This window comes from Cavia porcellus, unplaced genomic scaffold (genome assembly GCF_034190915.1).
Source record: "Cavia porcellus strain 051 isolate PalLab524CR breed Dunkin Hartley unplaced genomic scaffold, mCavPor4.1 scaffold_13, whole genome shotgun sequence".
In the NCBI taxonomy this organism is placed as follows: Eukaryota; Metazoa; Chordata; class Mammalia; order Rodentia; family Caviidae; genus Cavia; species Cavia porcellus.
Window position 1 is genome coordinate 6,428,646 of NW_026947496.1, and position 14,406 is coordinate 6,443,051.

Below are 14,406 nucleotides of genomic sequence, written 5' to 3' on the forward strand. Positions count from 1 at the left end.
CTGTGAAGGGATAAATGCAACTAATAATGCACCACCCCCAGGATTTTTAATCTGTTTCATTCTAAAATGTTCACAATGAGGTTTCATAATATGCTAGCTGGTATCGCAAATGATAGGTGTTACACTTGTCTTTCCCCCTATATCTTTTTGCTTTACAAAGGTGCTTTACAGAGGTGCTGAAAGTTTTCTAATAACTACCTTAAAAATCTACATCTTACACATGTACATTTTGCTATGATATATATTTAAATCTTTGGATGACTCGGGCAAGACTGTTCTTTACAGATTATTATTACTACAGATAAATGACGACCCTTAGTGGACATTATGACTTGGAAGCCTCTATATTTATCTTGCTAGAACTAGCAATCCTCTAAATGCATAACTCTTTAGAAAATAGGCACAAGAGTCTGGTCTTCAGCCCAGCTGCTGCCTCCTGATCCTACACAGATTAGCAATCCAGTTTGCTGTGGTTCTCTGGAGATTTCTCCTGCAAAAACTACTCTGCTGGCTGATGAATGCTTAAAGTGTCTCTGCTTTGCATGTCCTGCATTTCAGGAAAGATAGAGTTTGCAAATTTCCAGTATCTTAGATAGATGTTTTATCAATTCATTTCATTTCTTTTGTTTTAATTTTTCTTGGAGTTCTGAATGCTTCACTTATGTGTATGTCAGTCTCCATTCTCATGTTTGGGAATTTTTCAGCTATTATTTCTGTAAATAGTCTTTTGCTATCATTTGTGTCATCACTTTCTTTTGTATTTATACTTATCAATCTTATGTTGTTTTTCTTTGCATCATCTTGCAGCTGTTGAATTGTTGTTTCCTGATTCCTTGTTATTTTTAAAAGATCTTTCTTTTCCTGTTCACTAGCTGCAATCTTGTCTTCGAGGTCTGAAAGTCTATCTTCACTTTCACGGAGGTTATTTGGCCAATTTTTGATGGAATTTTTTTATTTCCTGGACATCTCTTTGAAACTGATTCACGCATTCTAATTGTTTCTTATATTGTTCATTCAAGGTTTCCATCTTTTTGCAGTGTTCCTCTAATTTTTTAACTATGTATTCTTTAGAAGTGTTTAGCATTTCTTCCATTACATTTATTATTTCTTCTTTTACCCAGGAGATTATTTCTGATCTGAGTTCTTTTATGGCTTCCTAGAGTTGTTTCTTTACTTCAGTTCAGGGATTTCAGGTACGTGGCTTACATTTTCTTTTATATCTATGTCTCCTAGGCTTGCTTGAGATAGGATGCAGGTTTCAGATTGCATTTTGTTCTTTCATTTTATCATTTTCCTATATTCCCTTAGGAAAGCTGAAGGCAAGGTCTCAATTGTTTCTTGGGTTGAGAATATCTATCCCTACTGCAGAGAGTTTACCCAGTTGAGTGGAGGTTGTTAGACAGGCCTTACCAGGTGGCACCCAGCCACTTGGGGGGTCACTGGGTGGGGCCCAAGTAGGCCAGAAGGGGCCTTCCCCTTGGTCCTTCAGTGATGGCGGATGCTGGGCAGGTTCCTACCAGGTTCTAATTTTTCATGTTACAGGTTTGCAGTACATAATGATTACATTTATCATGGGGAGTTGGTACCTGTACCCCACACATCTTGAACATTTTTATTTCTTTTCTCTCAACCATCTTCCCCCTGTCTATCTCTCTTGTTCATTTGACATCTAAAACTGGGGTGCTGTGCAGCATATTCATATATGTGTACATTATACAATGTTAAATTCCTAAATTTCTTATCATTTTATTTTTGTTTTTTTATATTCTATGGAAAAAAGTTTAAAGTTAAAATAAAATTTCATAAAAAAATTATAGGAGAATAACATCTAATACATTACACAGGGTTATCTTTAAAATAGTTGCTCAGGGAACAAAATATGGGCAAAAATATTTCTCCAGTTGATAGTAACACAAACCTTCCTTTATAAGGATCTAAGACACCCTAATAGTATAACTGACTTGCATTCTTCCCATTTCCCTACTGTCCTCTCCCTTTTTACCCTTCCTAGTTTCTTTTTCGTTTTGAAAAATTTCTTCCCATTTAACAACTTATATTGCACATTTCAGGCCTTATTTACTTTTTCAATTTCACATGCCAGGGAGACAATGCAATGTTTACATACATGAGTCTGATTTCTTTCATTTATAAGTATGGTCCCAAATTTCATTCATTTGTCTGTAAAAGTCTCAAGTTTATCACACTTTATGGCTGAGTAGTACTCCACTGCATAAAACTACCACATTTTTAGAATTCATTCTTCAGTTGATGGACACTCGAATTCTTTCTAAGATTTAGTTATTACAAATTGTGCTTCTATAAACATGGGTGTACATATATTACTGTGGTATAATGTTTTTTACTTCTTCTTGGAAAAGACTTCTCAGAAGGGGAACAGCTGGGTCAAAACCTTTAATCGTCATCTTTTGAGGAACCTCCACACTAATTTCCACATAAATCTACATTCCCACCAACAATGGAGATTTTCTTTTTCCCCGCAGCCCCACCAGCATTTGTTCTTGGTTGATTTCTTCATGGTGGTTATTGTTTCTGGGGTAAGATGCAATCTCAGTGTTGTTTTAATTTGCATTTCTCAGATGGCCAATGACGTTGAAGATTATTGTATGTACTTATTTGCCTTTTGTATTTATTCACCTGAGAAGTGTGTATTCATCTCAGAGGGTCATGTTTGGAATAGGCCTTTGAATTTCGGGTGTCTGATTTTTTCAGTTTTTAATGTATTCTAGGTAGAAGTCTTTTAAGAGATAATTAGCTATAAATTTTTCCCACCTTTTGGGTGGTATTTTCACTTTGTTCACCTTTTTTTGCTGTGCAAAAGCTTTAATAAGATGAGATCCCAATTGTTGATTCTTAGAAGTATTTCCCATTGCAGTAAGGGTTTCATTCATGAACTGTCTACCTACACTTACGTCTTCAAGGTTTATACCACTTTCTCTTCCAGCAGATTTAATATTTCTACTTTAATATTTAGCTACCTGATCCATTTTGACTTTAGGTAGGGCATAACAATAGAAATGGGTCTAGTTTTAGTCTTTGGCAAGTAGAGAGCCAATTTCTCAAGAATCATTTGCTAAAGACGCTATGTTTTTCCCATAAACGTGTTTGGCCACTTTATCAAATATGAGGTAGTTGAGTGTGTATTTTTGGTTGTATTTGCATCTTTTAATCTGTTCTACTGGCCCTCAGGTCTGTAGTTTGTTTGTTTGTTTGTTTGTTTGTTTGTTTGATTGGTTGGTTGGTTGGTTTGTTGGTTGGTTTTTGTTGGTACCATACCAGTGTTATCATGTAGCTTTGTAGTACAATTTCAAGTTAGATACTGTGATGCCTTCTTTCTTGCCTTTGTTGCCCAGGCTTATCATCACTCTTCTAGGTCTGTTCTGGTTCCAAATGAATTTTAGGAATGTTTTTTAATTCTGTGACATATATTAATGGTATTTTGATTGGTATTTGCATTACATCTGTCTAAACAATTTTGGGAGTATGGCCATTTTCACTTTTGGCTCTTCCTATCCATCAACAAGGGATATATTTCCATTTTCTAATATACTATTTGATGTTCTTTTTCAGAGTACTATAATTTTCAATCTGTAGATGCTTTGCTTCCTTTGTTAGATTGATTCCTAAGTATTTCTCTTTTTTTTTTTTTTTTTTTTTTTTTTTTTTTTTTTTTTGGCCGTTATTGTAAAGGGTGTGATTTAACCAATTTCTCTGTCAATGAGTTTATTGTTTGTGTACAGGAAAACTATTGATCTTTGAGTGCTGACTTTGTATCCTGCTATGCTACTGAAATTTCTTATGAAATCTACAAGTCTTTTGATGCAGTTTTGGGGTCTTCTATATAGAATATCATACCATCTGTGAATAATGTAATTTAACTTCTTTCTTTCCTATCCTTATTCCTTTTCTGTCTCTTGTCTAATTGTTCTGATTAGTGTTTCCAGAATTCTATAGAATAAGAGTGGTGATAGCGGGCTTTGATTTTAGAGAAAAGCCTTTCAATTTTTGCCCATTTTGTATGATATTGGCTCTTGTTTTGTCACAGATGGCTTTTATCAAATGGAAACAAAGACCATCTCTTTTGATTTTCTGTAATTTTTTTATTATGAATGAGTGTTGAGTTTCACCAAAAGCTTTTTTTCCATCTATTGAGGTGATCATGTGATTTTTGTCTTTGATTCTGTTGAAACAGTGCAAAGATTTGCATATGTTGGACCATCCCTGCATTCCTGGAATGAATCAGATTTGGTTTTTTTTTCTATTTAAAAGGAAAAAGAGAAAAAAAGCAGAACAAAACAAAACAGTGTAAGGGTACAAGTAATACAGAACTACAGAAAAACCAGTAAGCTATCACCAGTTAATAGATTACACGCCATCATCTTAGAAACGGTGTTACAGGTCACAGGACCAAAGCATACAAAGTTAATATTCAAACAGTGAGACTGCAAATAGTTGTGTTCAATGATCCAATCAAAAAATATTAATATGGTCATCTATTTAACACACCTAATCCCCCTTGCTGTTGTATCCTTTAGGGCACTTTTGTTTCCCTCTCTTTATTACAACAAAATTTACATATTTTGGGTTTTATTGCTCCCTTAGATCTTATTACTTTTTTGTAAGAGAATAAAATCAAGCATGGTAAAACAAAGCTGTCAGTCAAACCCATGGATAGACATAGCACATGATGTAAAAACAGAGTACAAGGTTATCAACAATGTTTACCATAATGCCTCTTGCTTCCTTAAGAAGAATTGTCTATCTCATTAGGTATTACAAAGTTGAACAAAACAGTAGAGAACAAGACCAATAAAACTTAAACATTGTAAATCTTACAGAACCTCAAAAGAGGATAATAATCAAACCAGAATGGGCATCATAGTGAATCTTATTGCCTTCAAAGTATTTGCCTATAATTTGATACTTGATACTTTCATACAGAGTAGAATAGAGTCTAATCAGTCAAAACAAGATAACAGGGGTATTATAGGACTTCAAGTTAAATAGGAAATCAAAAAAGTTACTATAATATATCCTGCTAGATTTTTTTTATTTTTCCCCTTAGTTTAAAAAATAAATTTAAAAAATTAAATAATTTGTAATGAATAAGGGAGAGGTTGAGATAAAAGGGGGGCATAAAAACATAACAATACAGGTTAAAGCATGACACTTTCAGGAACCTATTGCTTCACCACCAAATAACCTGACTTAATAATAGTTACCATACTGTCTTTTTCCTTGAAATATTTGAATATAACTTCATATGCTATAGTATCAATTATATCAAGACAGTGTGACACCATTCAAGTGGATGAAAGCATTGTAGAGTATTTGGAACCAACTAACAGAAAAATGAACAATGGTTTCTATATTGTCTCTTTGCCTATAACAATTTGTGTTTATACTACCACATACGATAAAACCAAGATACAACATGATAAAATCAATGGAGACAGAAGAGCCATAGTTTGGTGCAGCTTCAAAACAACATGGTATTAAATCAGCACTAGCTATTATGATGTATTGTTTTCTTCAAAATAGCTGTTCATTGCATCACAAGCCATAATATCAAAGAGCCCAAAATAAAGCCATTCCAATTAATGAGTGAAAATTTTATAAGGTTTCAAGGCCACATAATGGGGAATCATGGTTGCCACATTCTTTTATATATTTGAATCATTTATTACACTAAGGAAACTGTTCAGTGTTCACAGATGCGAGTTTGATTTATTTCACTTATGAGTATGGTTTCAAGCTGCGACATTTATTGATAAATACCTCAATGTGATCCTTCTTTATAGCTGAGTAGTACTCCATTGTATAGAAATACCACAACTTTTTATCCATTCCTCAGTTGATGGACACTTGGGTTGTCTCCAAGATCTGGCGATTACAAATTGTGCTGCTATAAACATAGGTGTGCATATATCACTGTGGTATAATGCTTTCAGTTCTTCTGGGAATATGCCTAGAAGTGGAATAGCTGGAACAAATGGGACTTCCAATCCCAGCTTTTTGAGAAATCTCCAGACTGACCTCCACAATGGTTGGACCAGTCTACACTCCCACCAACAGTGTAAGAGAGTTCCTTTTTCCCCACAGCCTCTCCAGCACTTGTTGGTTTTCTTGATCTTAGCCATTCGTTCAGGAGTGAGATGAAATCTCAGTGTGGTTTTAATTTGCATTTCCCTACTGACCAATGATGATGAACATTTTTTCATGTATTTATTTCCCATTTGTATTTCTTCCTCTGAGAAGTGTGTATTCATCTCAGATGCCCATTTTTGGATTGGATCTTTGAATTTTGGGGGTCTGAGTTTTTTAAATTCTTTATATGTTTTAGACAAAAGTCGCTTGTCTGAGGGTGAGTTCACTAAGATGTTTTCCCAGTTTGTGGGTTTTCTTTTCACTATCCTGGAGATTTTTTTTGACATGCAGAAACTTTTTAATAAGAAGTGGTCCCAGTTACTGATTCTGGGAAGTATTTCCCATGCAGTTTGAGTCCTGTTCATGAATACTCTACCTACTCTATTTCTTTAAGGTTTCTACCTAATTTGTCTTCCAATAGATTTAGTGTTTCTGTTTTAATATTCAGATCTTTGATCCATTTAGATTTTAATTTAGTACATGGTGATAGGCTTGGGTCGAGTTTTAGTTTTCAGCAAAAGGAGAGCCAGTTTTTCCAACAACATTTATTAAAAAGACTATCGTTTTTCCAGTGAACCTGTTTGACCCCTTTATCACTGATAATGTGGTTGAGTGTTTTTGTAGTGGAAGTTGTATCTTCTAATCTATTCCATCGATCCTCTGCTCTGTTTTGATTCCAATACCATGTTGATTTTACTACTGTTGCTTTGTAGCATAACTTCAAGTCAGGGATTGTTATGCCTCCTGCCTTGCCTTTGCTGCTCAGAATTGCCTTTGATATTCTAGGTCTCTTCTGGTTCCAGATGAATTTTAGGAGTGATTTCTCTAGATCTATAAGGTATGTTGATAGTATTTTTGTTGGGATTGCATTGAATCTGTGTAACAGTTTTGGGAGAATGGCCATTTTCACAATGTTTATTCTTTCTATCCATAAACATGGGATGTCTTTCCATTTCTGAGATCATCTTCAATTTCTTCTTTCAATGTATTATAATTTTCCCTGTAAAGGTTTTTCACTTCTTTAATAAGAGTAATTCCTCAATATATTTCTTTTTTTTTTTTTTGCTTGCTAGTGTGAAGAGTGTGGCTTCTCTTATTTCTCTCTCTGTGATTTTGTTGTTAGTGTATAGAAATGCTATTGATTTCTGAGTATTGATTTTGTATCCAGCTACATTACTGAATTTATTTATTATATCTAAGAGTCTTTCAATGGAATTTAGGGGGTCTTCTATGTAGAGTATCATGGCATCTGCAAACAATGACTATTTAACTTCTTCTTTTCCTATCTTTACCCCTTTTATTTTTCTCTCTCTCATCTAATTGCTCTGGCTAGTACTTCCCATACTATATTAAATAGGAGAAGTGATAAAGGACATCCTTGTCTTGTGCCTGATTTTAAAGTAAAGGCTTTCAATTTTTGATCATTTAGTATGATACTGGCTGTTGGTTTGTCATAGACAGCCTTTATTATATTGAGGTAAAGACCATCTATTACAATTTTCTATAAAGTTCTTATCATAAATGAATGTTGGACCTTATGGAAGGCTTTTTCTGTATCTATGGAAATGATCATGTGATTCTTAGTTTTGAATTTATTGATATGGTGGATTATATTTATTGATTTACGTATGTTGAACCATCCAAGCATGACTTGGATGAATCCCACTTGGTCATGGTATATAATCTTCTTGATGATTTGCTGCATCCTATTTGCCAATATTTTATTGTGGATTTTTGCATCTGTATTCACTAGGGAGGTTGGTCTGTAATTCTCTTTTTTAGTTAGGTCTTTTTCAGGTGTAAGTACCTGAGTAATATTTGCTTCCAGGAATGACTTGGGAAGCATTGCTTCCCTTTCAATTTCATTGAAGAGTTTGAGGAGTGTCAATATTAGGTCTTCTTTGCATGTCTTTTGTAGAATTCTGCAGTGAATCCGTCTGGGCATGGGCTCTTCTTTGTAGGTAAGGAATTAATTATATGTTCAATTTCTTTGATAGACATTGGGTTATTCAGCAGTTTTACATCCTCTTGATCTAACTTTGGTACTTCACATGTTTCTAAGAATCTGTCTATTTCTTCGGTGTTATCAAACCGTTGAGAGTAGAGGTTTTTGCAATAGGTGTTGATGATCTTCTGTATTTCTATTGAATCTGTAGTGACTTCACCTTTTTCATTTCTTATTGCATGATTTTGAGCTCTTTCTTCTCTTTTTTATTAAGGTTGTGTAAGGGCTTATGGATTTTATTTATTCTTTCAAAGAACCAACTCTTTGATTCATTGATTCTTTGGATTGTTTTCTTAGTCTCTATTGCATTGATTTCTGCTCTGATTTTTATAATTTCCTCTCTTCTTTTGGCTTTGGGCTTGACTTGCTCTTCTTTTTCTAGCTGTTTGATGTGTAGCATCATGTTGTTTATTTGTATTAGTTCTGTTTTCCTGATGTGGGAGCTCAGTGCAATAAATTTTCCTCTGAGGACAGCTTTCATTGCATCCCATAGATTCCGGTAAGTTGTATCTGTATTTTGATTTGTTTGTAGGTATTGCTTAATTTCTTTTTAATTTCCTCTGTGACCCACTGCTTACTCAGGAGTGTGTTATTCATTTTCCATGTGTTTGTGGGATTTTTGCAGTATCTTTTATCGTTAATTACTAATTTCATGGCGCTATGGTCCGATAGCATGCAAGGGATAATTTCAATTCTTTTGCATTTATTTAAATATGTTCTGTGAGTTAATATATGGTCTATTTTAGAGAATGACCCATGTACTGCTGAGAAGAATGTGCATTCTGTTGCTGTTGGCTGGAATACTCTGCATGTCTATTAAGTCCATTTGTTCACAGGTGCAATTCAGTTCTTTTATTTCTTTGTTGATTTTCTGTTTGGTTTATCTGTCCATTGGTGTCAATGGTGTGTTAAGATCTCCTATTAGAATTGTGTTACTGCTGATTTGGTTTTTCATTTCTGTTAGTACTTGTTTTATATAACTGGGTGCTCTGGAGTTTCGTGCATATATATGTTTAAGATAGTTATCTCTTCCTCTTCTAGTTTTCCCCTAACCAATATATAGTGACCTTCTTTATCCCTTCTGATCATTATTGGCTTGAAGTTGACTTTGTCTGCAAACAGAATAGCTACCCGCTTTTTGGGGGTTCCTGTTGCATGAAGTATTGTTTTCCATCATTTGACTTTCAGTCTGTGAGTATCCTTTTGGGTTAGATGGGTTTCTTATAGGCAGCATATGGTTGGATTTTGTTTCTTGATCCATTCTGCCAATCTGTTTCTTTTAATTGGTGTATTGAGACCATTCACATTAATAGAACTGTTATATATTTGTTTATTGTTGACATATTATCTTTCTGCTCTTGCATGTTTATCTTTCTGCTCTGTTTAATTGTCTGCTTTGTTTAGTGGTTTTTTCCTAAATGTATCTGTCTTTCAGTATTCTTTGCAGGGTTGGCTTGGTGATTGTGAAGTTTTTCAGCTGATCTTTCTCATGGAAGTATCTTATTTCTCCATCAATTTTGAAGGACAGTTTTGCAGGGTACATCAGCCTAGGTTGGAAATCATTTTCCTTTAGGATCTGAAATACATCACTTTATGCTCTCCTTGAGTTTATTTTTTGTGCTGAGAAGTCTGCTGTGATTCTGATAGGTTTTCCTTTATAGGTCATCTGTCTTTTCTCTCTAACAGCCTTTAATACTCTATTCTTTTGTTTGATTTCTGGGATGGTCATTATCATATGTCTGGGTGTAGATTTATTTTGGTTATGACTATTTGGAGTTCTATATGCTTCATTGATCTTGATATCAGTTTCCAATGTCGTGTTTGGGAAATTTTCAGCTATTGTTTCTCTAAATATCCTCTTGACATCCTTTGTATTGTCCCCTTCTTTTTCATTTATCCCTATCAATTTTATGTTGTTTCTCTTTGCGTCATCCTGTAGGTGTTGAATTGTTATTTCCTGATTTCTTGTTATTTTTAAAAGATCTTTTCTTTCCTGTTCACTGGCTGCAATCATGTCTTCGAGGTCTGAGATTCTATCTTCACATTCATTGAAGTGGTTTTTACAACTTTCAATGGAGTTTTTGATTTCCTGTATATCTCTTTACATCTGTTTTATGTATTCTCTTTGTTTCTTATATTGTTCATCCAGGGATTCTATCCTTTTGTTTAGTTCCTCCAATTTTTTAACTGCACCTTCTTTAGCTATGTTTAGCATCTGCTTTATTTCTTTTATCATTTCTTCTTTTATCTGAGAGATTATTTCTAGTTTGAATTCCTTCAAGGCTTCCCATACTTGCTTCTTTATTTCAGTTACCATTATTTCAGGTATTTCAGTCATGTGGCATGTGTTTTCTCCTATGCACATGGCTCCTGGACTTTCTTGGGATGGGCTGGATGTTTGAGATTGCATTTTGGTCTTTCGTTTTGTCATTTTCCTGTATTTTGGAGCTTCAAGTGTTGTTTTGGGTGTGGGAAAGAGTTCTGTCAGCCTGGGGTGGGGTTCCCTGCGATGGCCCCACTCACTGGATCCAGTAGGGAACCACACCTGATCCCCAGGCCAGGAAATGTGTCTCCTCAGGCTGGGCAGGATTCCCAGCCCCCTCTGCTCCTCTCACAGGTCTGGTTGGTTGGGAACTGGCCCGGTCCCCAGGTCAAAAAGAAAGTTCCCTCATGTTGGGCGGGAATCCCAGCTGCCGCTGCTGCAGTCACTGATCTGGCCTGGTCCCCACTCTGGTTTGGAAGGGCCTGGTCCCCAGGTCAGGGAGAAAGTATCCACAGGCTGTGCAGGACTCCCAGCCGCTGCTGTTACACTCACCAGCCTGGCCTGGTCTCTGGTCTGGTAGGGAACCGGCCTGGTCCCCAGGTCAGGGAGAAAGTTCCTGCAGGCTGGGGGGCACTCCCAGCTGCCACTGCTACAGTCACTGACCCAGCCTGGTCTCTGGTCTGGTAGGGAACCGGCCAGGTCCCCAGGTCAGGGAGAAAGTTCCTGTAGGGTGGGCAAGGCTCACAGCCACTGCTGTTACACTCACCAGCCCAACCTGGTCTCTGGTCTGGTAGGGAACCGGCCTGGTCCCCAGGTCAGGGAGAAAGTTCCTGCAGGCTGGGGGGCACTCCCAGCTGCCACTGCTACAGTCACTGACCCAGCCTGGTCTCTGGTCTGGTAGGGAACCGGCCAGGTCCCCAGGTCAGGGAGAAAGTTCCTGTAGGGTGGGCAAGGCTCACAGCCACTGCTGTTACACTCACCAGCCCAACCTGGTCTCTGGTCTGGTAGGGAACCGGCCTGGTCCCCAGGTCAGGGAGAAAGTTCCTGCAGGCTGGGTGGGACTGCCAGCCACTGCTGTTACACTCCCCACCCCGGCCTGGTCTCTCAAATCAGACTTGTTAATGGTGTATAATCTTCTTGATGATTTCCTGCATTATTTTTGTTAATATTTTTTGAGTTTTACACCTATATTCACTAGCCAGGTTGGCCTGTATTTCTCTTTTGTGCTTGGATCTTTCTCTGACTTTGGTATCAGGGTAATACTTGCCTCCAGGAATGAGTTAGGAATGATTGCTTCCCTTTCAATTTCATTAGAGAGTTTCAGGCATATTGCATTAAATCTTGTCTACATTTATTGTGTAATTCAGCAGTGAATCCATTAAGACCTGGACTTTTCTTTGTTGGTAAGTATTTAATTACATTTTCAATGTTGTTTACTGATACGCATTATTCAGAATTTTTATATCTTCTTGATTGAGCTTTGGTAATTTGTACATATCTGGGAATCTGTCCATTTCTTCTAATTTCCATCCTATGTGAGTAAATATTTTCAAAGTAGGTATTCATAATCTTCTTAATTTCCATGGGATTTGTGGTGATTTTACCCTTATCAACCTCCATTGCATGAATTTGAGTCTTTTCTTTCCTTCTTTTTGATAAGATTGGTTCAAGGTTTATCAATTTTACTTATTCTTTCAAAGAACCTACTCTTCAATTCATTAATTCTCTATTTTTTTTTAGTTTCAAGTACATTAATTTATGTTCTGATCTTTTAAGTTTCCTCCCTTGTATGGGCTTTAGGTTTGATTTTTTTTTTTTCTTATAAGCTTAAGGCTCTATATTAGATTGCTTATTTGTGTTCATTCATGAATTTTTTTTATTTTAAAGAGAACAAAACCAAAAAAAAAACAGGATAAAGCCAATTTAAAAAACAGTGAAATGATACAGGACTTCAAAACAGGATAATAGGAAATCAAAAAATTGCTACCATAATTCCTCTTATCTTCAAAATTTCTGCCACACCATCAGACATAATAAATTCAAACAAAAAATAACATAATAAACCAATGAAAACAAAACATTGAACAAACAAACAATAAAATGGAGCAAAACAAAACAGTAAGAACAATATTGGATTTCAAAAATAAGACAGAAGAAAACCCCCATAGTTGCTATATTGTATATTATTATTCTCTAAATATATGCTCAGACTACTGGTTTCAGATCTGCAAAGTCAACCAAACAATATAAGAGTTAAGTTGTTTTTGTACCTCAGTTGCTATTACCCCAGTCTGTGTTCCTCTAAATCAGCTGGTTGCTTACAGGGAGGGAGGTCTTGGCTCCTCTTGTCTCCCACCCTGTGTACCAGGTGGCTCACAAGAACAACAGATTGGTTTCCTTTTTCACCTACCAACACATGGCTGCTGCTGCCTCATAGGAAGGGCACCTCTTGTTTCTCCTGCCAGCCTACAGTTGCCTCTGGATCACAGGAAGATAAATTCACCTCATGCCTCTCCTCCTGGCTTATGGTTGTTGCTGACTCATAGGAAGGGAAAATTAACTTCCTGTTTCTCCTCCCAACCCATGAATGCTGCTCTCATTCTGTTTCCTTGATGTTAGAATTCACCACTATAAATTTCTTTAAGACTGCTTTCGTTGTGTTCCACGGGTTTTGGTATGCTGTACCTGCATTTTTGTTTAATTGTAAATATTGTCTAATTTCTTCTTTAACTTCATCTGTGACCCATCAGTCATTCAGAAGGGTGTTAATTTTTATGTGTTTATGGACTTTTTATGGTTTCTTTGCCATTAATTTCCTATTTCACAGCACTATGGTCAGATAATATGCATGGGATGATTTCAGTTTCTTTGCATTTACTTAAACAGATCTCTGTGTCTTTCTGCTCAGTTCACTTGGACCTCAGCAGCCATGACCTCTTATCACTTTCTTCTGTGAAAAAATTTAAAAGCTTTTCATCCCACCTATTGAAATATACTGTGGATTATCTTTATCTATGCTGAACAGCACTCTGAGAATACTTCCCCTTTCATGACCATGGCAAAAACCCTTTGATCAGCCTTACTCATTTGCCCTGCCCGACTTTGTTATCCACCACACTACTCCCAAACTCCCAGGTGTGCACTTCTACATTCCATGCAGTGAGATCACACAGCACTTGCTTTTCAATGCCCTTAGCAGAAGGCCTCCACTTCAATCCATACTGTCACACATCATAGGCATGATAGGACTATACTACTTTTGATGCCTGAATGCTATTCCACTCTGTGTGTGTGTGTGTGTGTGTGTGTGTGTGTGTGTGTGTGTGTGTGTGTGAGAGAGAGAGAGAGAGAGAGAGAGAGAGAGAGAGAGACATGTTTGAGTCTACTCATCATGATGGGATGGAAACTTAAATTGTTGTCATTTTTCATGGTGGAAACTGTTGTGAGGAACACAGATGTGCGGATCTCTGTAAAACATACCGATTACTTTCCTTCGGGTGTTTATTTATTTTATTAGTGCACATTAGTAACACAGAATAGCAAAGCTTGTTTGAAGAATTTGGTACCTGCATGGAATACATCATAATCAATTTTCAATCCCATTCTCCACCTCTTCCCTCCTTCCACTCTGAGCCCTCACTGTCTTCTAAAGTCTCCCTCCTAGATCTATGCAATCTCTTCTCTATTGCGTGTATGCATGTACATACCTGTGTATGTTTTATTTTTTTCTTATAAGATAAAAATGCTATTGACTTTTTGAGTTCGGCTCAATTTGTGTAATATGATGGGCTGCAGTCATTGCAGAAACCAGTACGAAACCAAAAGGACAACACCTTGCACCAAGGAGTTGGGAGAGAAAACTGTTTACTACATCAGCAGGCGAGGGAAGACTAGTTCCAAATCACCAGTCCCAATTCAGCTTTGAGTTTTGCTTATATAGGGTTTGCAAGTAGGAAGTACAAAAGCTGATAGC